This window comes from Zalophus californianus, chromosome 3, assembly GCF_009762305.2.
Source record: "Zalophus californianus isolate mZalCal1 chromosome 3, mZalCal1.pri.v2, whole genome shotgun sequence".
NCBI classification, from domain to species: domain Eukaryota; kingdom Metazoa; phylum Chordata; class Mammalia; order Carnivora; family Otariidae; genus Zalophus; species Zalophus californianus.
Window position 1 is genome coordinate 61,098,730 of NC_045597.1, and position 23,990 is coordinate 61,122,719.

Consider the following 23,990-nt stretch of genomic DNA (forward strand, 5'->3'; position numbering starts at 1 on the left):
GGCAGAACTAATGCAACAATGCCTAACTGGTCTTCCAACATCCATTTGTCTTCCCCTCCTCCACCCAAAAACCTCCAAATAAAACCCTTGGATGACCTCCTATTGCTTTTATATTAATAACAACATTACTTGGCATTGCTTCAAGACCTTTATGTGGTCAAGCCAACCTTCTTTTCCATTTTATACAATGATCCCTTTTCTTTTATGCACTAAGTCACATTAGCTTTTTTCTAGTCTTGTTCTCAAAACATACTCCCTTTGGGGGGCACCTGGGTGGCTCAGTCTGTGAAAATGTCTGCTTTTGCCAAGGTCATGATCTCGGGGTCCTGGGATCGAGCCCCAGCGGGGAGGCCTGCTTCTCTTCTCCCTCTGCCCCTCCCCCTGCTTTTGTACTTTCTCTCTGTCAAATAAATAAATAAATCTTAAAAAGAAAAAAAATACTTCCTTTGGGAAAAGAGTCTTTGCACAGTCCCTCTGCCTGATATGATCATCTTTCCCACTCTTTTTGTGTCGTAAATCTTACTCATTTCTTCAGATCTTAGCCTTTCCCTGACCTCCTTGACTAGATCTAGTGTGCCCTTATTATAAGCTCTTATAGCAGATATTCCTCTCCTTCTGCAGGATATATGATAATTGCAATTTATTTTTATCTATGTGATATTTTTATTGACGTTTGTTTCTCAACTAGACTAATGGCGGCAGAGCTCCTGTTTGTTTTTACTAACCATTTGATCCTTAGAGCCTAGCACAGTGTCTGGTTCACAGAAGAAAACTCAATAAATATGGCTAAATGAATAAATGATGTATGGATAAATAAGGTGAATGGCTAAGTTGTAAAGGGTGCTAAGGAATCTAGTGAATGATGGAAAGCAATGAACATTTAACAGTAGAATAAACACGCTCAAGTGGTGTGCTTTAGAATCATTACTGCCATGGTATGACAGGCTGAAAAAAAACCAAGACGACTTAAGGAACTAACAGTTTAAGAAAAGCACCAGGGTGACTGATGGCAAAAGGAATAGAAATGAGAGGGAAGAAACAGGTTAATGAAAGCAAAAAAGCAAGGGACTGATAACGAAAACAATTATAGACAATAATATAGAATATGCTATGTCCTAGGCCCTGACACTTTCTCTACCTCTACTATTAACGTGATGATATAACATGCTTAAAATGGTAACAGAGTACTAATATATGAAGCATAATTTTTTGTAAAAACTAAGTTTCAAATACACACAACCAGAAGAGTATTTTCTCAAAAGATGTACAATAACGTATAACTACTCACAATTGTTAATATCCCAAATTATAAACTGTTAATATCTCAAAGTATAAAGGAATCCAACATTAAAAACTGTAATAAATTGTAAAAGTATTAGATCAGATGTTTAATTTAAAGCATGTTGCTAAAGAAACTTTAAAAATAAAAAATAGTGGGACGCCTGGGTGGCTCAATCAGTTAAGCATCTGCCTTGTTCAGGTCATGATCTCAGGGTCCTGGGATCAAGTCCCGCATGGGGCTCCATGCTCAGCAGGGAGCTTGCTTCTCCCTCTGCCTGCAGCTTCCCCTGCTTGTGCTCTCTCTCTCTGACAAATAAATAAAAAAATAAAAAAAAATAAAATAGTAAGAGCTTTCTGAATCATTCTGAGAGCTATTATTTCTCTAGGTAACTGAGAACACTTAACACTTCAAGTATGAAAACTTATCAAAAAACTTCCCACAGCATGTTATATATGTCCCTATCTTCTGGCAACAGACTGTACCCCTAAAAATAACAATAAGCTTTTCTTGATAATTCCAAGAAGCAGAGAAAGACAAAGCTTAAAGACTTCTTGTTCATACCAAATATTGCCTCAAATCAATAGCAAGTTAACAAGCTGACAATTCATCATTTGCTGAACTCTGAACTAGGGTTTCAATAAACATCCTGCTTGAATCATCTCATTTAATCTTCCAATACACCCTATTACTTATAACTTATGACTCTAAAGCATATTATCAATTTAAAATAATTTTGGTTCCCCAAAATTTAACATTAAATGTATATAAAAATTTTTCAACAACAGCACACAATTATCCAAGTAGCTTCATATCCCTTTTTTCTTCCATATCCCAGAGTTTGAGTTTGAGTATCACAGAGTTTTAAGTCTTCTCCACACTAGGGTCTAGAGGGTCTTCTGACTTCCCTTTTATAAGAACAACATCAGAGTCATATTTTATAGCTTGTGCTTATGAACTTGACCGCACCAGCACCTTCAGTTTGGAAAGTATATTTTCAAGGTATATTAAGGACTAACAGTGTTTCACTTTGCATTTCCATTTGATTAACCTCAGAATATTTTTGTACTTCTTTTTATTTCAGTTATAAATTACTAGATGATATAATGCTTTGCTTTGAAAGGTTGACTTTGGCCAGATGTTTTGATTCCTCAGTAAACAATTCTTCATAATCAGGGAAAGTTTGACTTCTCAGAAACTTGGCAATTTCAACTGCCTTTATTCGCACTGCCTATTATACAGTAGGTAATCTATTGTATATAACATATTTTTAAAATTTCATTGTTAATTCACTATACAGCAATAAATTCTTTAAAAATTTTCAAGCAAGAATTAGGAATCCAAATTTTTGCTAAATTTCTATGAAACCTCTAGTTAAAATATGTAGCAATCAGATGTAATATATGAACCATGTTTGGATTCTGGTTCAAATAAATGTCGACATTTGTGAGACAATTAGAGAAACTGGAATACAATTAGGTATCAGACTATTATTTATTGGACCCCTTAAAATTTCTGTGAAGCTACAGAGATAAATTAAAAATAAAATAATTTAATTATTTAAAAATTATTTTTATTTTTTTTAAGATTTTATTTATCTATTTGACAGAGAGAGACACAGCGAGAGAAGAGAGCACAAGAAGGGGGAGTGGGAGAGGGGAGACGCAGGCTTCCCGCTGAGCAGGGAGGCCGATGTGGGGCTCGGTCCCCGGACCCCGGGATCATGACCTGAGCGGAAGGCAGACGCTTAACGACTGAGCCACCCAGGCGCCCCCAAAATTAAACTATTTTTTAAAATTAAATTTAGCAGCACCTGGCTGACCCAGTGTCAGGGCTGTGAGTTCAAGCCCCACATTGGGCATAGAGTTTCCTTTAAAAAAATTAAATTTAAATTTAACAAAATGTTGAGATACATTAAAGTTTCATTAGGCTATAAGAACATTGATGATGTAAACAGATACATATGGCTGTCCTTAGATGTCACAGAGGCATACAGAAATACTTATGAGTGAAATGATACAGTGTTTGTAATTTGCTTTAGAATATTCCCGGGGCACCTGGGTGGCTCAGTCAGTTAAGTGTCCAACTCTTGGTTTCGGCTCAGGTCATGAACTCAGGGTTGTGAGATCAAGCCCCCATGTGCAACTCTGCACTCCATGAGGAGTCTACTTGAGATATCTTTTCCCATCCCCTCCCGCCATCTGTTCCTTCCCCTGCTCACAAATGTGAGGTCTCTCTCTCTCTCTGTAGGATAATATATTCTCCCTAAAAATGGCAGCAGGGGCAGAACAGATAAAAACAAGACACAACAAAATCTGTGTAACAACTGAAGCTGGATAAGGGTTCTTGAGGTTTATTATTTTATCTCCCCTATTTTTGTATATATTTGAAAATTCCACAAGAAGAGTTTTTTAAAAATTGGACATATGTGAGTAAACACAAAAATGCAAGTAATTAAAAGCCTTTGTGAAAAGAAATGAGAATGGGAATTCTTGCCTTTATTACTAGCCCTTCTGTAAATGTAATTATTAGCCAATAGTTTCACATTAAACTGAAACATATTAATTCTTTAAAATAGAATATAAAAATTTCACCTGACATGAGGTGCTAGCAAAGTAAACAGTTCGGCCAGAGTGATAGCTAAATGGCCCACACCTATGCCTAAAATCTGCACTGACAGACATTACCAGACACAAGTCCATCACAGGTTACCTCCCTGCTGAGAACTAACACATTTCTCCTGACTTCAGAAAAGCTGAAGAGGGTAGAGAATGGGTAGATAATGTTTCTTAGAATCAAATAAACAGAATAATCATTTGGGAGTAGGAGGAGGGTAAAGAAACCCTGGATATAAAGAGATTGATACATTTTTCCAAATTATTGAGGGCTTTGGGAAAAACCAAGATTTAAATCCATGTTCTCCCATTTTGCCTACATCCTGTTACTTATCTGGATTCCCATTTAATGTTTACACTGTGCCATATTCAGTCACCTTACTGACATCTGTTTTTCTGCTTGACTTTATAACAAATAGTTCAGATTACTGCTTCCTGGGTTCCTATTGCTTGCTTACTTACACCACAACTTTTGTGTATCAGCTTCCCTCATTTACAGACTATATACAAGGATACACACACAAATATATATACATACACATAAACAATGTAACATACATTGTATATATGTGTATGTATATATACATGTGTATACATATGTATATATGTACATATAACAATGTAACAATGTAAAATAAATTTTACATCAAAAAATTAATCAATGTATTTCACTATATTAACAAGATTAAAAAGAAAAATCATACGATGATCTGAACATATGCATTAAAAATATCTGACATTTCAATACCCCATTCATGATTTAAAAAAAAAAAACAACACCTCAACAAACTGGGAACAAAGAAAATTTCCACAATCCGATGAAAAGAGTACACAAAAAACCTACAGTTAACATCACACTTACGTGGTAAAAGTTTTCACTTCCCACCCCATCCCCCAAGATTAGGAACAAGGCAAAGATGTCCATTCTCACCACTTTTACCAGCACATTAAGGTAAGAAAGGAAATAAAAAGCAGACAGATACTGAAAACGTATAAGTAAAACATTCTATATTTACAAATATGATTCTGTATGCAAAAAATTCCCAAAAATCTAGAAAAAGCTATTACAGGTAAGTGAATTTAGGAAAATCAGAGATTACGAGGTCAAAATACAGAAATCAACTCTATTTCTATGTGCAAGCAAAAATCAGAAATTGAAAATAAAAAAGACTAATTTACAATAGCATCAAAATATATGTGCAAAACATACAGCAAAATCTACAAACATCACTGAGAAAAGTTAAGACTTAAAAAATCTGAGATTACTGTCTCCATGGATTAGAATAACTAATAATGTAAGGTGTTGACTTTTCCCAAATTAATTTATAGATTCAGTGTAATTCCAATCAAAATTGCAGTAGGTGGGGCACCTGGCTAGCTCAGTCAGTAGAGCATGTGACTCTTGATCATGGGGTCATAAATTCAAGCCCCTTGCTGGGCTTAGAGCTTGCTTGAACAAAATTGCAGCAGGCTCTCTTGTAAAAAATTATCAAGCTAATTCTAAATTGCTATGGCTAAACGAACTCAAAAGACCTAGGATGGACAACACAATTTTGGAAAAGAACAAGTTGGAGACTTAAACTAACTGAGACTTCAAGACTTATAAAACTTACAGACAGTGCTGTACTGGCAAAAGACAGACATAGAAATCAACAAAACAGGATAGAAAACCCAGAAGTGGCCAACTGACTTTCAACAAAGATGCCACAGCAATGCAATGGGGAAAGGATTATCTTTTTAACAAACAGTATTGATACAATTCATGATGTTATCAAAAAATGAATCTCAATACTTTCCTCCCATGAGACATAAAAATTCTAATGAATCATGACCCTAAAAGGAAGAGCTCACCCTATAAAATTCCTTCTAGAAAATATAGGAGAAAAATCTTAATAACATTGGGTTAGGCAAAAATTTCTGGAACAAGGTACAGAAAGCACAAACTATAAAAGAAAAAAATTAATTTAAAACATTTGCTCTTCAAAAGATATTGTAAAGAAGGAAAAGGCAAACCACAGATTGAGAGAAAATATTTGAAAAACATATATCCAATAAAGGACTTGTATCCAGAATATGTAAAAGATTCTTAAAACTCAGAAATAACAAGACAATCCAATAAAAAATGGGCAACAGATGATAACATTCACTTCACCAAAGAAGACATACAGATGGCATATAAATACATGAAAAATGTTCAACACCATTAGTCATTAGGGAATGCAAACTAAAACCAAAAGGAGGTAACACCACACACCCACTATGTTGTCTAAAATTTAAAAGACTGAAAAGATTCAAGTGTTGGAAGGATGTAGAGCAACTAGAACTCTCATATATTCCTGGTGGGAATGCAAAACTAGTACAGCCACCCTAGTAAACAGTTTGGCAGTTTCTTATAAAGTCAGATATACACTTATCATATCACCCACCAACTGCACTCCTATGTATATGCCCAAGAGAAATGAAAACTTATGTCCACAAAAGGTCCTGTCTGCCAATGTACATAGTGACTTTATTCATAATGGTAAAGAAAAAAAAAAGGAAAAAACCTAAATGTTCTATCTGGTGACAGGATAAGCAAACTGTAGTATAGCCGTACACTGGAATATTACCCAACAATTAAAAGAACAAACCACTGATATATGCAACAGAGTGGATGAATCTCAAAAGCGTTAAGCTAAGTGAAAAAAGCCAGACACAACAGACTATACACTATGATTCCAACATTCTAGAAAAGCAAAACTAGATAGATATAGACAGAGAGATAGACACAGTGACAGAAAGCAGACCAGCTGTTCCCAGATGATGACAGAAATTAACCACAAGGGGCAAAGCACAAGAAAATTTTTTTGGAGTGATAAATGTAGTCTGTATCATGATTGTGCTTTTGACATGATGTTTATTTACTTTTGTCAAAACTCATCAAGTTTTATACTTGAAAGTACTATATTTTATTGTATATACATTATGGTTAAACAAAAAGGACAATAAAAACAACAAAGGAAATATAAGCCAATACAAATTGAATACCATATATTCAGTGGCGAAAAAAAAAAGGGAAAGAAAGAAAAGGTTCTAGAATACATATGCAATTTAGTTTGCAGTCTGGTGCCTTATACTATACCATTCTGCCTCCTTTCTAAGAGTGCCTCTCTAAATATCCAGGTGAGAATACTCATTCTCCGTCTTTTCCATAGAACAGAAAAGATGTGTGCACATGTGCATTCACGTGCATGTAGACACACACACAACTCCTACAGGAGTACTAGACTTATCTCTCAGGTCAATAATCTAACTATGTATCATCCTGTTCTCTGCCACTTAAGACAACATAACAAAATGAAAGCATCAGAGTGTCTTCACTGCAAGGAATACTTGAGGTACTTTAAACTCTTATTAACAATAAGATACTGGGTACACATTTCATAAGATGGCTGAGAAATGGATCCAAGCAAACTATAGTACAAGCAAATTCATTCTTTAATTCACTCTTCCAATAAAAATTTATGAAGAATTAATGCTGTCAGTGAATGAATAAGTGGCAAAAATCTGCAGAGAATTGTTATTGATTTTAAAGAAATTAGGTCAATTAGTAGTTCCTAAACTATAGTAGAGCTAGGGATAACATAACACTTATGAAGTAACTGCAGAAAAATAATATATGTATATAATCAAATGCTAAATTTTGTGGTATTTATAAATGCTATAAAAATTCACTCATGGTATGGGTATCAACTGAGTGACTATTCTCTGCCAGGCGCTCGGGTTACAGTAGGAAGAACATAGGATAGTCCTTGCCCTGGTGGCGCAAGAAGGCTGGTCGACATTAACCAGATAGGCACACAGATTACTACGTAATAGACATTATGCTAAATGCTATGAAGGAAAAAGGGCTTTCTTTCTATTCTTTCTTTTTTTAAAGGTCGAAACAAAATCCTATGCTCCAGTCTTAACTAATGGAGATCACACTCCCCAGCTAGTCTCTTGTCCTGATACTTCTGCAAAAACTTCTATATCCCATTAAAATCCCCCCTTTCCAGAAAGCACCAGTGTTGCCTTCATGAGCAGTCTTCTCCGATCCCTATAAGAATTAGTAGTTTCTCCTTTCTGTAATGTGACAGAGAATAATAAAAACAGCAAAATTTCTTAAGCACTTACTATCTCATGTAATCATTAAAACAACCATGAGATATAGTTACTATTATCCCCATTTTAAAGTTGAGGCTTCAAACAAGAGAGAATTAGGTTACACCTGTAATTAGCTACAAAGCCAGAAATCCAACTTAGGTCTTTATAACATAAACACATTCTTTAACCAGTACATTTTAAATACCTACTTTAAATTTTAATTGGAAATACTAGTGTGAATTCATGACCTATTTTCTCTTTTGGGAGGAAAAAATGTATTTCCTAACTCTGTCCACTTTTAAAAGGCCTCAAAATAATGACGAATTCAATAGCCCACCTCTAAAACCCAGGTTATGATCTCCATATACATATACCATTTCCTAATACACAGAACATGGTATGATTCCAGGTCTGGGGCAGAAACGCACAAAATAAACTTAGAACAAGTAGCATATTAGAAAGTTTCCAAAGCTTTTAAAATAAAATTAATTTCTTCACATTTTATTTCAGAAACTGCTCACTACTTCTTAAAATCTAATCTCTCTTCTTACCAATCAAAACCCCCAAATTTTAGCTAGACACATGGCCACCCAAGAAGAGGTTACATTTCCCCCTCTGCTTCACAGTAAGTGTGGACAAGTTCTGGTTGATGGACTCCGACTGGAGCTGCCATATACAAATTTTAGGTCATGCTCATAATAGGTGGCTGCCACCTGCCTTCTACATTCTTTACTCCTTCCCACAGGCTGAAATTCAGTTGTAGTGTTGAACTAGGTAGAGTATGTTGTAAAACCAGTATCAACCATTCGGATAAAAGTAAAGCCAAAGCGACAAAGTAGAAGGAACCTGGGGCCCAGGCAACAGTTTGGAGCAGGACCAAGCTACCTCCCAGACCACTAACCAATTCTGTCTCTGATGTGAGAGAAAAGGCTTTCCATCTTTTTAAGCCACTATTACTTTTGTCCAATTGCAACAGCCAAACCAATACCCTAAAAAATAAACTTGCCAGAAGATTTTCAGAATCCTTGAAGGTTCAACTAGATGCTCGTCAATTTGTTTTGCTCTGTGGCAGAAAATATGCATTCAAAGAGGCACTATATATGCATTAAAGAAAGGCAGGGAAGCACACATTCTAAATCACACTAATTCTAAATGCCTTTGTAATTTAAGAAATAGAAAGTTGGCACCTCCAGGATCAAGTCCCCACTCTAGTGCCAATTACTCAGATTTGCTTAGATAATGTAGATGGGCAAAAGCTTCAAATAAAATGTTAACATTTCTGGTGAAACTGAGTATTTCTTATATCTCCTTTCTGAAATGTAACACAGCCTTAACTCTTCCTCAGAACAAACAACAACAAACCTACATAACTAGGATCAGGCCCTTAGATTCATTTTGGTTTCCTCCTTCCTCATAAATTAAGAATAGTTCTAAGACTCAAGATTTAGTCCTTCAACTTCCTTTCTCTCCCTAAGGTTTTACCCTTCAAGAATCATAATACTCAATTATTTTTCTGATTATTTCCAAGAACAGTTTAGAATCCCAAAATACCGAAACTGAAATTATCTGGTTGAGAAAAGGTATATGAAAGAAAGCTACCTATCCTAGCATTTGCTGCTTGGGATTAAAGAACCAATGCACTCTGTTACAGCATCTTTATATTTCTTCCTAATATGAGAGGTTTGGTTTTTTTTTTTTTTTTTTTTGAAGATTTTATTTATTTGACAGAGAGAGACATAGCGAGAGAGGGAACACAAGCAGGGGGAGTGGGAGAGGGAGAAGCAGGCTCCTGGCTGTGCAGGGAGCCCGATGTGGGGCTTGATCTCAGGACCCTGGGATCATGACCTGAGCCGAAGGCAGACACTTAATGACTGAGCCACCCAGGCACCCCTATGAGAGTTTTGTTAAAAAGGAAAGGTTTACTAAATGCCACTAAATTGGTCATTTCAAAATGATTAATTTATGTTATGTGAATTTCACCTCAATAAAACAATATACAAACCTTAGCAAAAGCCAAGCCCTTTACCAATCCAGTTAAAAGAAAACTCCAAGAAAAAACAACAAAGATGGAAGTAGGACAGAAAAGATAAATAATTAAGAATGATGATGATGATGGTGATTATAATGGATACAATTCAGAAGTCAGAACAGAGACACAGATTGGGGGGGAAATTGTTAAAGAAATAACTTAAAGGGTAGGAGTTTCCAAATTGAAGGGCCTGCCAGGAGGCCACCACAACATCTAGTGGAAGTGAGAGAAGTTAACAGGTAGGAGAATGAATATAAACTGGGTAAGAGTGATAAGAATTAAGCCCTAGAAATAGAAAGAAGAAAATGCAACTAAATGCCTAAAAGCTTTACAGAAGGTAGCATTTGACCAGTGTCTTAACAAATACTGAGTAGGTTCTAGGAAGAGAAAGGTGGGAAGAGGTAGTAGGAAGCATCCCAGAATTATGGAACAGGCACCAGTAAGTAAGAGTGTGACGGAGTCAATGAACAACGGGGACACTTTGTCGTTGGTGGAGCACTCAGTTGCAGTGTAAACCAAATAAACCATGGGAAAAGTTGGGATGATATCATAAAGGGCCTTTTATATGCCCAGAAAGGGGAGTATAGATATCCCAAGGTAGGAAATAAAAGCAAAAGGGAGAATGCCTAAGTAGCAACAAAACTCAGTAAAATAGAGGCAGGTGGGAGTGGGCAAAATGGGTGAAGGGGGTCAACAGGTACAAACTTCCAGTTATAAAATAAAGAAGTCATGGGGATGTCATGGACAGCATGGTGACTGCTGTTAATACTGAATTGCATATTTGAAAGTTGCTAACAGAGTAGATCTTAAAAGTTCTCATCACAGGAAGAAAAATTTTCTGTGTAGTAATCAATGTTAACTAGACTTTATTGCAGGGATTTCATAATATATACAAAATATCAAATCATTATGTTGTACATCCAAAACTAATGTTATATGTCAATTATATCTCAATAAAATATATACACGTCCCCCAGCAGCAGTGCTCTAACAGTGTAACACCATTTGCATGCCTAACAATTACTCAGGACCCTAAAGAGCTTTTGTTTATGTCGGTTATATCTATCTACTGATGCTTACCATATCAAAAATTAAAAGAAAGTTAAAAGATAATGGCTAACAAAACAAATTTTGGAAATCTGTATATACTGATGGAAGGAGTTGTGGGAATAAATGAAATTGCCCAAAAGGAACATGGCAAATATAAAAGCCAAAAAACAAAAAACAAACAAACCAAAAAAACCCCCTAAGATTAAACTAATCACAGGGTTAAGGGGACAGTCATAAAGCAAGATCAAGGATTAAATGGAACCAAAAGCCAAATGAAAGCCAGGAGAGTGTAAACCCAGAAGCCACTTTTAAGAAAGAGTGTTCAATAATGCTGGCAAAAGCTCACAAAAGAGAAAAATTAAAAATCAATGACTGAATCTGGAAGATGATGAAGTCATTAGTGACCTTATTAAGAATGGCACAATCAGAAGCTAGATTGTAATAGATTAAGGAATAAAAAAGGAAGTAGGAAAGTCAAGGAGAATCAGAAATAATTTCTAAATTTGCTATGAAAGGAATAAGGAAGTTTAAGAAAGTCAGCAGAAAGGGAAATAGAAAAAGGATATGTGAGGGTAAAATATGAGTTTTTCATTTTTTTTTGGAATGGCTGAACCAGGGAGGCAGAGTTACACAACCATCACCGCTAATTTCAGAACATTTCCATCACCCAAAAGAGAAACCCCATTCACATTGGCATCAACTCTCACCCTTAACCCCTAGCAACCACTGTATGTTTCTGTTTCCATGGATTTGCCTATTTGGAGATTTCATATGAATGGAATTATGCAGTGACTGGCCTTTTGTATCTGGCTTATTTCACTTAGCATGTTTTTCAAGCTTTGGACATATTGTAGTGTGTGTCAGAATTTCATTCCCTTTGAAGGCTAAGTAACATTCCATTGCGTGATACACCACATTTTGTTCATCCGTTCATCAGTTTCTACTTTTTAGTTATTATAAATAATGCTGATAAGACATTTTATGTGGATATATTATCGTTTCTGTTGGGTATATACCAAGAAGTGGAATTTGGGTGCCATTGGTCAACTCTATGTTCAACTTCTTGAGGAAGTGCCAAACTTTTTCCATAGTAGCTGCATCACTTTACATTCCCACTAGTAATGTATGAGGGGTTCTAGTTTCTCTACATTCTCACCAACATTTGTTATTATCCATCTTTTTTTTATTATAACCATTATAGTAGGTATAAAGTGGTATCCCATTATAAAGTGGTTTTGATTTGCATTTCCCTAATGACTCATGATGGTAAACATCTTTTCATGTGCTTAAAGGTCATTTGCATATCTTTAGAAAAATATCATTTCTAATCCATTGCCTATATTTTAATTGGGTTGTCTTTTTATTTTTGTGTTTTAACAGTTCTTTTTATATTCTGGATACTAGGCCCTTATGAGATATACGATTTACAAATATTTTCTCCTATTCCGTGTACAGTCTTTTCTTGATAGTATCCTTTAAATCACAAATATTTTTAATTTTGATGAAGTCAAATTTTTTCTAATTTTTCTTCAGATGTATTTCTACTGTCATATCTAAGAAACCACTTCCTAATCCAAAACCATGAGGTTTTAGTCTGTATGTTTCCTTCCAAGAGTTTCAACTCACAATTACACTGCCCATCCATTTTTATTTCATTTTTGTATATGGTATCAGGTAAGAGTCCAACTTCACTCTCTTGCATATAAGGATATTTAGTTGTCCACTACCACTTGTTGAAAACATTATTTTTTTCCCCATTAAATTCTTGGCTTCCCTGTTGAAAATCAAATGACCATAAATGTATGGGTTATTTCTGAACTCTCAATTTATCCACTGATCTAGATGTTTATCCTTATACAGTACTGTACGGTTTTTTGTTTTGTTTTTAAATCCCACACTAGAGTGTGAGGAGCAATAAACTTGAAGTAAAAATAAAAAACCAACAGACTAGTCCCAGCCATGCCTCTCAATTGAGAATCAGCTAGATTCATTTCTTCACTCTCACAGAATTGGGAATTAAGTGAGATGTGAAATTACCCTGAAACAATAAAAAGTAACAAAATTAAGTCTTATTACTTATCTTCTCAATGCTTACATTCAAACTCATAAATTATTTTGGCAACCAAGAATAAAAGAAACAGTAAGAATCTGCCTCTAAGAAACAGCGGCTAGCGTATACTAAAGCCCTCTATAAATTATTGTAATTAACCATTTTCCAATTGCTTTGTATTCTTTTATTCTCAATGACTATTAAGATTATGGAAAACCAATTAATAAATTAAAATCATCATACTTCAAGTTCTTTCTTTAGCAATTGTTTCCTTGAAAAAAAAAAATCAAATACATGTCTCTTAGGCTATTTCTAGTTTTTTTATATTATCCAATACAAGCATTTAAGACAGTTCTCCTCAAGATATTGAATAAGGAAAATTAAGAAATTATTAAACTCAGAGAGGATTCTATAAAATTTAATAATAATCTCATTTAGTTGGTAGTTCTTACAGTTCCTTAGTTATATGTATATCCTTTAAATTAAAAAAAAAGGTTTTTTGGTTCTAGTAGTTTAACAGCAAAATTGGTTGAGAAAAGAGCAACTAAATTACTTAGCAGTCAATGATATGAAAATAATTTCTTTCACAAAGTTTTACTCCAATAAATTTCAATGGTGAAGTCTATGTATTGAAAACTAATTATCCACCATAAAATTCACCCATTTTAAAAGTGCCCAATTATTTTTAGTAAATTTACAGAGTTGCACAACCATCACCACCATTTAGTTGTAGAACATTTCCAAACCTCAGAAAGATCCCTCATGCCCATTTGTAGTCAGTCCCCAGTCCACCCCAGGCAACCACTAATCTACTTTATGGACGATCCATAAAAATGGAATCATATAATACATGGTCTTTTGCATCTAGCATAATGTTTTGGAGGTTCATTCATATTAAAGCATGTCAGTAGTCCATTTCCTTTTATTGCTAAATAGTATTCCAAGTTTCTTTATTTTATATCAGGTATTAAACGACCCACAAACAATTTATCCTCTTTTACGAGGTTAAAAAAAAAAAAAGTTGCCAAAATTACCTACTCCTTGTATATTCCACACTGTCGCTATCATCTTTCTAAAATCCAAATCTGATCACTTTCTCCTATACTAAAATCTCTTCAGTGGTTATTACCATCAACCTCTAATACAGTCTATATCCCCTGGCAAGGCATACACAAGGGGCCATGCCATCCATCCAGTCTCATTTCCTCCTTCTTTACTGAACATTCTGCAACTATCAGTACGGAGGTGTAGATGGTTCCCCATCTCTTCTTTCACTTTTATGCCTTTGCACTCATCTACTTCCCAACCTGAATTAATCTTTCGAAGTCCAACTTGAGACATTTCCTAGCACCAGCCGCACTTTCTCAGCAGCTTCTGCTGTGATCAGTTTACTTCTTATACCACGCCACAACTGTTTACCTCTCTCTTAGCAAACTCATGCTCCTAGTACCCAACCTTCTGCCTGAACATCACTGGTGTTCAGTATTTGTTCAATTAAACTGAATATATTCTGATCACTACCATTCTTCTGCTCACTTCATTAAGGAAGATCAACTGCACTCTAATAAAACTCATGGTGAAAAGGGCCTGAAAGTAGTCTAACACAATTCAAGGTCTAGGGCACTGATCTACAAAACAGGGTATACTTCAGGGCTCAGCAAACTATGGCCCAGCAGGCAACAGCCCTTGGCTTGTTTTGGTAAATAAAATTTTATTGACAACAGCCACACTCATTCATTTAACACACTGTCCATGGCTGCTTCTGCCCTACAGCAGTGGAACGGAGTAGTTCTAACTAACCAGGTGAGCTGGAAAACCTACAATATTTACTGCCTGGCCTTTTAAGTCTGCAGACTCCTGGTATATACATCAGGATGTGAGGGAAGAAAGTTATCCGAACTTCCTTTAATTTTTTCATCTCATCTTTTAAAATTTCTGTTTTTGTAGATGTTTTCTAATATTAATATACAGGTATGTGTGGGTATATAATTCTAAACATAAAAATGGGACAAAAATTGCGGATACTGCATGCCCATATTATATTTTTTTCTAATACAGGAAGCTCAACAACAACAAGAAAAACAAAAATGAAACCTATTAAGTCTTAGGACAAATTTTAGAATTTACTTAAAAATTTGGCAACCAAGGTTATTACATGAACAACTGGGTTCTATAAGTGCTTCAAAGCACAGAGAAAGAAGCCTAGAATTAAGCTTTTTCCAAAACAAAACATGATGCTCAAAACATCTCTAAAAACTCTTTTTATTGAGCTAAAAATGTTATTCAAATAATGCCTAATATTCAAGTTGAATGCAGTAAATAAACTGCTTCATCAAAGGTGGTTATGTTTTTTAAAAAATTATTATAACAGACAAATCAAATGCAAATTTGTCCTTCAGAATCCTAAAGTCCCAATTGCCTGATAAACAATCAATACATGATAAATATATAAACTAAGAGAATACCTCACTAGTTAATTTTTTTTAATCCATCTGTAGTTAATAATGCAATTCTGTAACCAAAATGTTCCTTAGCTATGAAAGTAAGCTGTTTCCCTTTAAGACAACCGATCCTAATCTAAGGTTCTGAAGGGCCCAGGAAATACCAAATTCCTCCCCTTACAGATCTTAATGTTAAGAGGTTATTAAGTTTCTAATAACTCAAAAGTTGGGGTCTGATCATCATCATCAACAAATTTATAAACTAATTTACCAAATGAACCTGGATTTGTCAGGTTAGGGTTATCATTCTATGTTGAATTATATTCTCCAACAAATAGTCACAGCCCCCAGAGAGAACTACACTCTACTCTGCTCACCTTTAAGGCTTTTTCTGAGGCCTTCCGAGATGACTAGCATCAGACTTTTGAGGAAGGCTAGCCATTAGACAAGGCTTTTCCCCACGATCTGACTGCTTGAAGTGACATCCAGGATCAGGTCGATCCTGTATCCAGGAATCATGACCCTCCCTGAGGCACCAGTCATCATGAGACAGTCAGTGCACTTTGGCACTTCTTGAAAACCACTGGGCTGCTCCTTTAGCTGAAAGGAAAAAAAACATCAAAACCACAACAAACAAAACAAAGGGGGAAAAATCAGTAATTCAACCTGAAAAGACAGAGCGTGGGGAAAAAAAACCAAAACAGCCTTGTCTAGATCAAAATGTAGCCTTGCCTTGATGTAAAGATCATACTTCCAGTCACTGCACAAAGTTTATTCCTATTACACAAATCTAAAAATTTTTAAATCTATTTTATTACATCTGAAAAGAATTGAAAATGGAAGTTTACATTAAAAAAACTATTTATGGAATACAGCTAAATAACTATAATGAAGGTATTTATAAAAGACTAGCAGCCTATGGCTTATGTAAGTGTGCCTCACCAGGAGACCAAGTACTCAACTTTTTCATGCTCTCAAATTGTAATCTGACTTAGAGAGGCATAAAATATATCTAACAGGCTGACTTTAACTGAGTTTAACTGGCAGAAAACTGCTAATGCAGTTAAAGCTGATCTACAACTATTCTTAAATGACATACTAATGAACAGAAAAGAAATTGGGCTTGCATCCTCCTTAACTGACTTGTCGCTAGTATAATGTGTCCCCACACACACAACGCTCTTGTCCCAGCATTCTGAATTTCAATGTTCATGCTAACTTGAACAATTTTAAATGTTCACATCACTATGGCCTTAAATTTAAAAACTTAAAAACCTGGTAAGTAATAAGATGACTTAAAGCCTATTTGTTTAATCTGCTTCAAAATAAAACTATCAACATCCAGAGATAAAATTCTGCTTATTTCTGTTTTTAAGTACAAAATACTTTTCCTAGGACATAATGTTAAAAGACAAAAAGTCTTTGAGCTATTGTTTTAAAAGTTGACTCATAATTCCTTTAAAACACTGGTACCCTAAAGATGATACTTTATCAAACAATTATTTTATATTCCTTTCTACTATGTATCTAATATCCCCATTTCAGTTAAAACTACCAACATCTACACAGATCTCAGATTGGAAACTTCAAAATACTACTAAACCGTCTTTCTCTTTTTTTACTTGTTTGAGAATATGATTAAAGCTACAAACCTCCGTCCCCCAGAAGATGTGCATAATTGCACAAACAGGCAATGTCTAGATTAAGTTTTCAGGGAATTCACAGAACCCTCTGAAGCTCAAGCCTGGACCCTGGTTCAGAACCCCTGTCAAACACTGCTTTTTCTTTTCTCCCACCTTACCATCTCTAAAGACCTGCCTAGTTAGCATACCTATCAAATCTCTCACATTTCTGCCTTTCTGTCCAGCACTGGCTTAGTTTTAGACATCCCGGGTTTTTCCTGGATTATTCCACGTAGTTTGTGAATTCTTCCCAGTTTACCATCCTTCAACCTATTTTCTTTCACCTTGCTTGCAGAGTTAAGCTTACTAATGCAAATCTGATCACGTAACTCGCCTGATTACCAAGCACCTTCACTACCTCCTCTGCAAATGTTAACAGAATGATGTCCATTCTCCTTAGGGTGGTTATCTTCCGGCCTCTACCTACATTTCAAGCAATCACTCCCCCCGCTTATGCTTTCCATACTCCACTCACATAATTTATAGTCTCCCCATATACTGCTTTTATGACTTCATACTTTTGCACACTATTCCCTCTCCTCCTGAAATGTCATGGCTCAATTTCTTATTCATCTCTCAAAACTTATCTCCCCTGGTTATGCTCTCTCAAAAGCTTCTCTTTATTTCTGCCATGAGATTTATCTCATGAATACAAATGCTTATTTACTTGCCTATCTTCAAATATGTTTTCTAGGGGCAAGACCCTTGCTTAATTTCACCTTTGGTGTCCGCAGTACCTAGAACATAGTAGTACTAAATATAAATGTATTGTGTGCCATTATTCTTGTACACAACCAAAGTTACTATGCCTCACAAAAAAAAAAAAAGATTGATGAATTAATCTACAACATACTTTAAGAATTCAAAATCAAAACAATACATTACAGAAGGGTATTTCAGCGGGAACTCTCTAGAAAACAAGAATTAAGTGTAATGATCACCAATTCTTTTATAAATTGCCCTCATCTGGGTCAAGTATGTTCTGCGTGTGTATGTATGTGTGTGTGTAAATACATATAAAAATGTTTTTAAAAAAGAATACTAGTTATGGACATCCAAACCAGGAATTAATAAGCACAATAAGGGGGCACCTGGGTGGCTCAGTCAGTTAAGCATCGACTTTTGATTTCGGCTCAGGTCATGATCTCAGGGTTGTGAGATTCACCCCGCCTCGGGCTCCGCGCTGGGCATGGAGCCTACTTAGACTTTCTCTCCCTCTCTCCCCCCACCCCCACCACTCACTCTCTTTCAATCCCTTTCTCTTCAAAACAAAAAAAACACAATAAGGATAACAGAAAACTATGCCGTCCTTTGGATAAAAACTTCTTACGCCAAGGATAGCAAGCACATGACACATAGTATGAATTAATTACTTCCCTTTTCTTACCCTCTCCTGCCCTGCCTCATCTCGTACTCAGGGCCAAAGAGTCCTCCTCAACTCAGCATACCATAAAAGCAATAAATACAGACTAACTGCAGTTGGCAAGAAGTTAGTATTTCAGGGCTATCCAATAACTGATTCTAAGTCATATCAAACACAGTATTCACAGAAGACCTATCGCATATTCCTTAGAAACCCATCCCCAAGTTTAATAATTCCAAAGGTTGTTTTATCGTACACAAAATATTTTGCTGGCATTGCAAGTAAAAAATGGTTGTTTTGCTACAGTTGTTCATTTTCAAATATATATTTTATAATTTAAAATATATATATTTAGAGTAACACTGTGTTCTAAAACTATGGTTTTCAAATCTGTGTATCAAAATCAACTGGAACATTTTCAAAAATACAGATTCCCAGGTCCCTGTCCAGATCAACTGAATTCCAGAATTAGAACTGAGCCATATATATTTTATAAAACACCCAAGATGATTTTGATGCAACCATCTAAAAACTAATGTTCTAAACATCATAGTAGTCTATATATGGAAGAGCTACAATCAGAAGAATAGAAACATCTCCAACTTACTGGTTCTGACAGGCTAATAAAGGAAGGGTGAAATTGCTTCAGTCTCTGAATAAAAACTACTTCAATATATCTTACCACAGAATTCTAGATAATAGATTAGTTATTGTAGCCATACAGCTTCATTAAAGAGTGGTCAGCTAGCATTTTTTTAAAAAATTATTCTATTGCAGTGCTTGGATAGGGGCAATCCTTAAAGAGTTTTTCTTTCCACATGACCTTAAAAAAAGATATATCCAATAACAGTATTGCAAATGTGTTGCTGAAATTCACTACAGGTTATTAAATTGAAATATTTCATCAACTTCATTATAATTTACATATTTTCAATATACTAATAATTGCAGATGTATACATTTCTATAGCACACCAGGAATTATAAATCCAGATGTTGAGAGAACAGGGCCCCATGAATGGGTATAAAATAGTAAATGCAAATGATCTGCAACCAACAAATTTCTTATTAAATGTTTTGGAAAGTTGAATTGACAGAAACTAACATATACAGTAATGTGGTACATATGTACAGAACATTTAACCACAAATTAGTAAGATAGGAGTTGATCTTGACATTGCTACTGAGCCCCTGGTAATATCAATATGAAAAGGCCCCACTGCTAAGGGATAAACATGACAACTCAAAAATGCATTTACACACAGATCTGTTTGATACTCTATCATACTATGATGACATTCCTCAAGATTCCTTAGAGGTCTTTTTAAAAAAAGAAAAAAGAAAGAAAAAGTTACTCCAAAATTCTAAGTGTACTGGGAAAAAAACTTTTAAATATGCATTTAAAAGTCTTGAGTGACACAATTAAAATAGTTTTGACAGCTTTTGACACATATTTTTAGTGACTTTACTAAAACAAAAACATTTTATGGAGGGAGAGATGAGGTTCTGAATTATTTCAGGTACTAGAAACAGAACTCAAAAAAAATTTGGATTGCCTTGATCATACAGATCGCAAAGAGTTAAATATAAACTATAATTATAGGTCCTACAGATTATCCTTATAAAAGGTAAAACCATTTACACTGCAAAGAATGATCCAGAAAAATCACTAGTACCAATCCACATCTCAAAGACTGAAGAGACTTCTGCATCAATTTTAAGAACTGAAAAGTTGAAAGCTAAGACCCTAATCTGTAGCCACTTGAACACATAGCTGAGATTACTCCCACACTTTCTTTCTACAAACGCATGCCCTTTCTGAATATTTGCCAAGAGAATCGCTTCTCAGCCTTTTGGCTAAGATCAAGTGTGAATATTTGCCAAGAAGTTATAAAAGTAGTTGTCCTAATTTGTCTTAAAAGGCTGGGAAAGCTCATAAGAAGGCAAAACTTTCATTGTCAAAAGCCAACATTTTATTTTTTACTGCAAATATCTTCTCCAAAATGTTAACCTCCAGGGCAATCATATCACTGATAAAGAGATGCAGAAACATTCTTCAGCATATAGAAATCTCAATATTTGAAAGATAATACTACAACTAGCACTTTCAAGGAAGAGAAAAATAACTGCTACACTACCCTGGAATGTCATTCATCGCCAAGAAGGTACTGGCAGGATCTCTTCTGGCTACTTTATTGAGCAATATAGTTAGCCATGTGTTCCTGGAATCACAGTAAGAATAGTTTTCCATTGCAAAACAGTGCTAGAGAGGATCTTTGCAGAGAATTAAAACAAGAAAAATTTTTTTCAGTAACTCTAATTACAATTTTTTGATTCTACCAAAACATTTGATACATCAGTAAGACATGATGAATGGTACTGTGAGTAATTGGCCACAGTGCACTATCAACATCAAGGACTACTACTATGAGGGTAAGCAATATAATTTTCTTGTGTATCAGAATTCAAAGTCCCATCCAACTCACACCTCAAATGTGAAAATATTGCAAACCACCAGTTTTATCAAATAACTACATGTAAAAAGAAAAAAAAAGAGGCAAAAATACACACATACTCTTCCAACACAGCACACCAAAAGTCCTACAGTTATCCAAAAATACAACACTAGAAACAAATTCATGACAACTCAAGACAATTGCCTGGACTTTCATTAAATGAAGCCAAAAAAGATAATTAAAGTCATGAAATAAGGTACAAAAATGATAATACAGCTCAAGATTTTTGCCTCCAATACAAGGCTATTATTCTCCTACCTCCTAACACACTGCTAAGTGATGAGCTGTCACAGAGGAAATGGTATCCCTATCTTATTTTGACAAATAAGTTATAAGAAATTGGGTCATTCTGTCCTGAACAGACTTAGCCAGGTCAAGAGACAATATGGCACCAAGTTTTTCCATGAACTATTTTCTAGGCTCAAAACAATTTTATACCAAGCTTCTTTATAAATTTCACAGATACAGGCTAAGAGCCACATCCTAATACTAAGTCATCCACAAGTCCTTGAATTTAATCAAAATTAAAATGACCATAAAAATTCACATTACACAGGATTTGACACATACACAAAACAGGTAATATTAACCCTCCCCTCCCTCTTCAGTGCTCCCATACACTTAGTATATATCTCTATATTATCATTTATAAAACCATTTAATAGTCAATCTCCCTGTTAAGACTATGAACTTAAGAACCAGAAATCTACCCTATTCATCTTTGTTATCCTCACTGACTAGAAATAAATGCCCTGGTCATAACAGTCATTCAGTGAATACTGAGTGAACAAGAACATAACACTTACATAACAACTGTATAGAAAGTGGAAGTAGACAAACAGGAAATCAGGTAAATAGAAGATAAATTTTAAGACAACAAAAAAACAGAATCAAATATAGAGGCCATGAGATACAACGAGGAAAAAAGCACTGGTCTGGAGGTGGTGGGATCTCTTTGGAATTCACATCAATTCTAATCAAGATTTTGGCAATAAAAAACGCTATAACCTTAAGCAAATCACTTTCCTCCCTGGATCTCAATATCCTCATTTGTAAAATAAAAAGTAAGACTACCCGAGTTCTATGTTGCCTTATGTGCCATAAGGATGATTATAAAGCAGCAGAAACATGTATTCCTGAAAAACATCACCAACAGATCAGATATAATACCCCATGTGAGTTAGTATAACTCTTAAGCAAAGGATATCATTCAGGTAGGATGCACAATTCCATAAATATTAGTAACAGATCACATCAATAGCAGCCAGGGCCAATCAAAAATTATATACATACAAACCTAATGTGGAAATCACTGATACATTCACTCATTCAATAAATCTAAAAAAGAATCAAGTTTTGCCAAAGGCAAAGGTTAAGAGATCTGAAGAGAAAGAGACAAAATGCAAAATTCTGTTTGTTATTCCCTAGAAATAATGACAACATAGAGCATATGTAGCATGCATGTGCATGCATACATACATACAAAAGAGCAAAACAAAAAGCATCTTTACGCTTTTTATGATTTGAAAGGCTCCTTATAATGAATCACATAATTTAATTATTTGGGCTAGAACAGACCAACAGTTCCCAATATTTTAGCAAAAAGTAAGCTTCAATTATATGCACATCTGGGGTACATTCTATCTGCCCCACAAGAGAAGTCCTGTTGGGATATTAAGAACCAAATATGCAAAGGATCAAAGACATTCTTAACCTTGAAAACCAAAACAACTCACAGACCTTTCAACTACATTACCATAATAAACTTTTAACCTTAAAACAAATGAATCTTCCTCCTCAGATAATAGTAATAAATTTTCATCTTGAAATCTATCAGACTCAATATAGTAATATCTATAATCAATATTTTTTAATATAAGCTCTGTTCCTAGGCTATCACAGAAGACTAAGAGAACTAAAAGGTTAAGATGCTTTCCCCAAGAAAATCCCAATCTTTCTTACTTACTTGCAATCTTACTTAGTTACAGATCACTGTAAGCACATAGTCCCACTTCTCCAATATCCCTCCCAAAAACCCGGGAAGAAAGGTGAACAATTCCAATATCCATTTACATTTCGAAATATGTTTAAAAGTTAAAGGAGTTCCTACAAGACAAATATTACAAACAAAACAGATCCAGATATATGGGAAGAAAATATACTGTACCCAAAAGAGCATTTCTACAAAGGCAGCAAGACAAAGCACCCTGAATGAATAATCTCACATGTAGGAATATCTTACAACAAAAAATAGAATATTTTTTCAGTCGTCATAACTACAAATTAGAATCATTAAGGGTAAAAAAATAAAACAAACCATAAAAAGACTTCATTTATACAAAATAAAGTTGAAGAAATTAATTATTATGTGTTCTAGCAATAATACTTTATCAATACCTCAATCTTCCTGTCAAATTTTTCAAAAGGAAGGTAAAGTGGGAAAAATCAACTTCAAAGTTTCAAATTTAAACTTAAGCAACATTTCTACTGCTGGTTCATATATATAATTAATGTCTATCTGTTCCTGATAGTGGCAAGACATAATTAGCTATACATGTCAACCTAGTTCAAGAAAGTCCAGAAACCCCTTAGGTTCAGCTATGTAGCATTCCAATGCTATTAATTATGTATAGATTATTAATTAAATTATGAATTTTAATCTACATAAATTTTTCAGCTCTATCTCCTTGAATTAAACCCTAAATTCCCTTTAGAATCAATTGCTCAAACAAAACAATTCTGGTTCTCTTCCAACAAATCAAGCTCAGGTAATTAACAACTCTACTGGTTCCACTGCTTCACGAAAGAACAATATTATGCTCATTTCTTTACAGCCTAGCA

The 23,990-nt window shown here is 34.8% G+C and overlaps 1 protein-coding gene across 2 annotated transcripts in view; it reads right to left on the reverse strand.

Moving 5' to 3' along the window:
- Window positions 1-23,990, reverse strand: part of INTS6 (integrator complex subunit 6) — an 87,550-nt gene that overhangs the window by 40,474 nt on the left and 23,086 nt on the right. Inside the window, exon 1 of one of the 2 annotated variants that reach the window (XM_027588777.2) lies at window positions 15,967-16,099. The exons of the other annotated variant lie outside the window; for it this stretch is intronic. The gene's annotated coding sequence lies outside the window, so the exon portion shown is untranslated. Of the gene's footprint in view, window positions 1-15,966; window positions 16,100-23,990 lie in introns of those variants that run through there. 2 annotated transcript variants of the gene reach the window in all.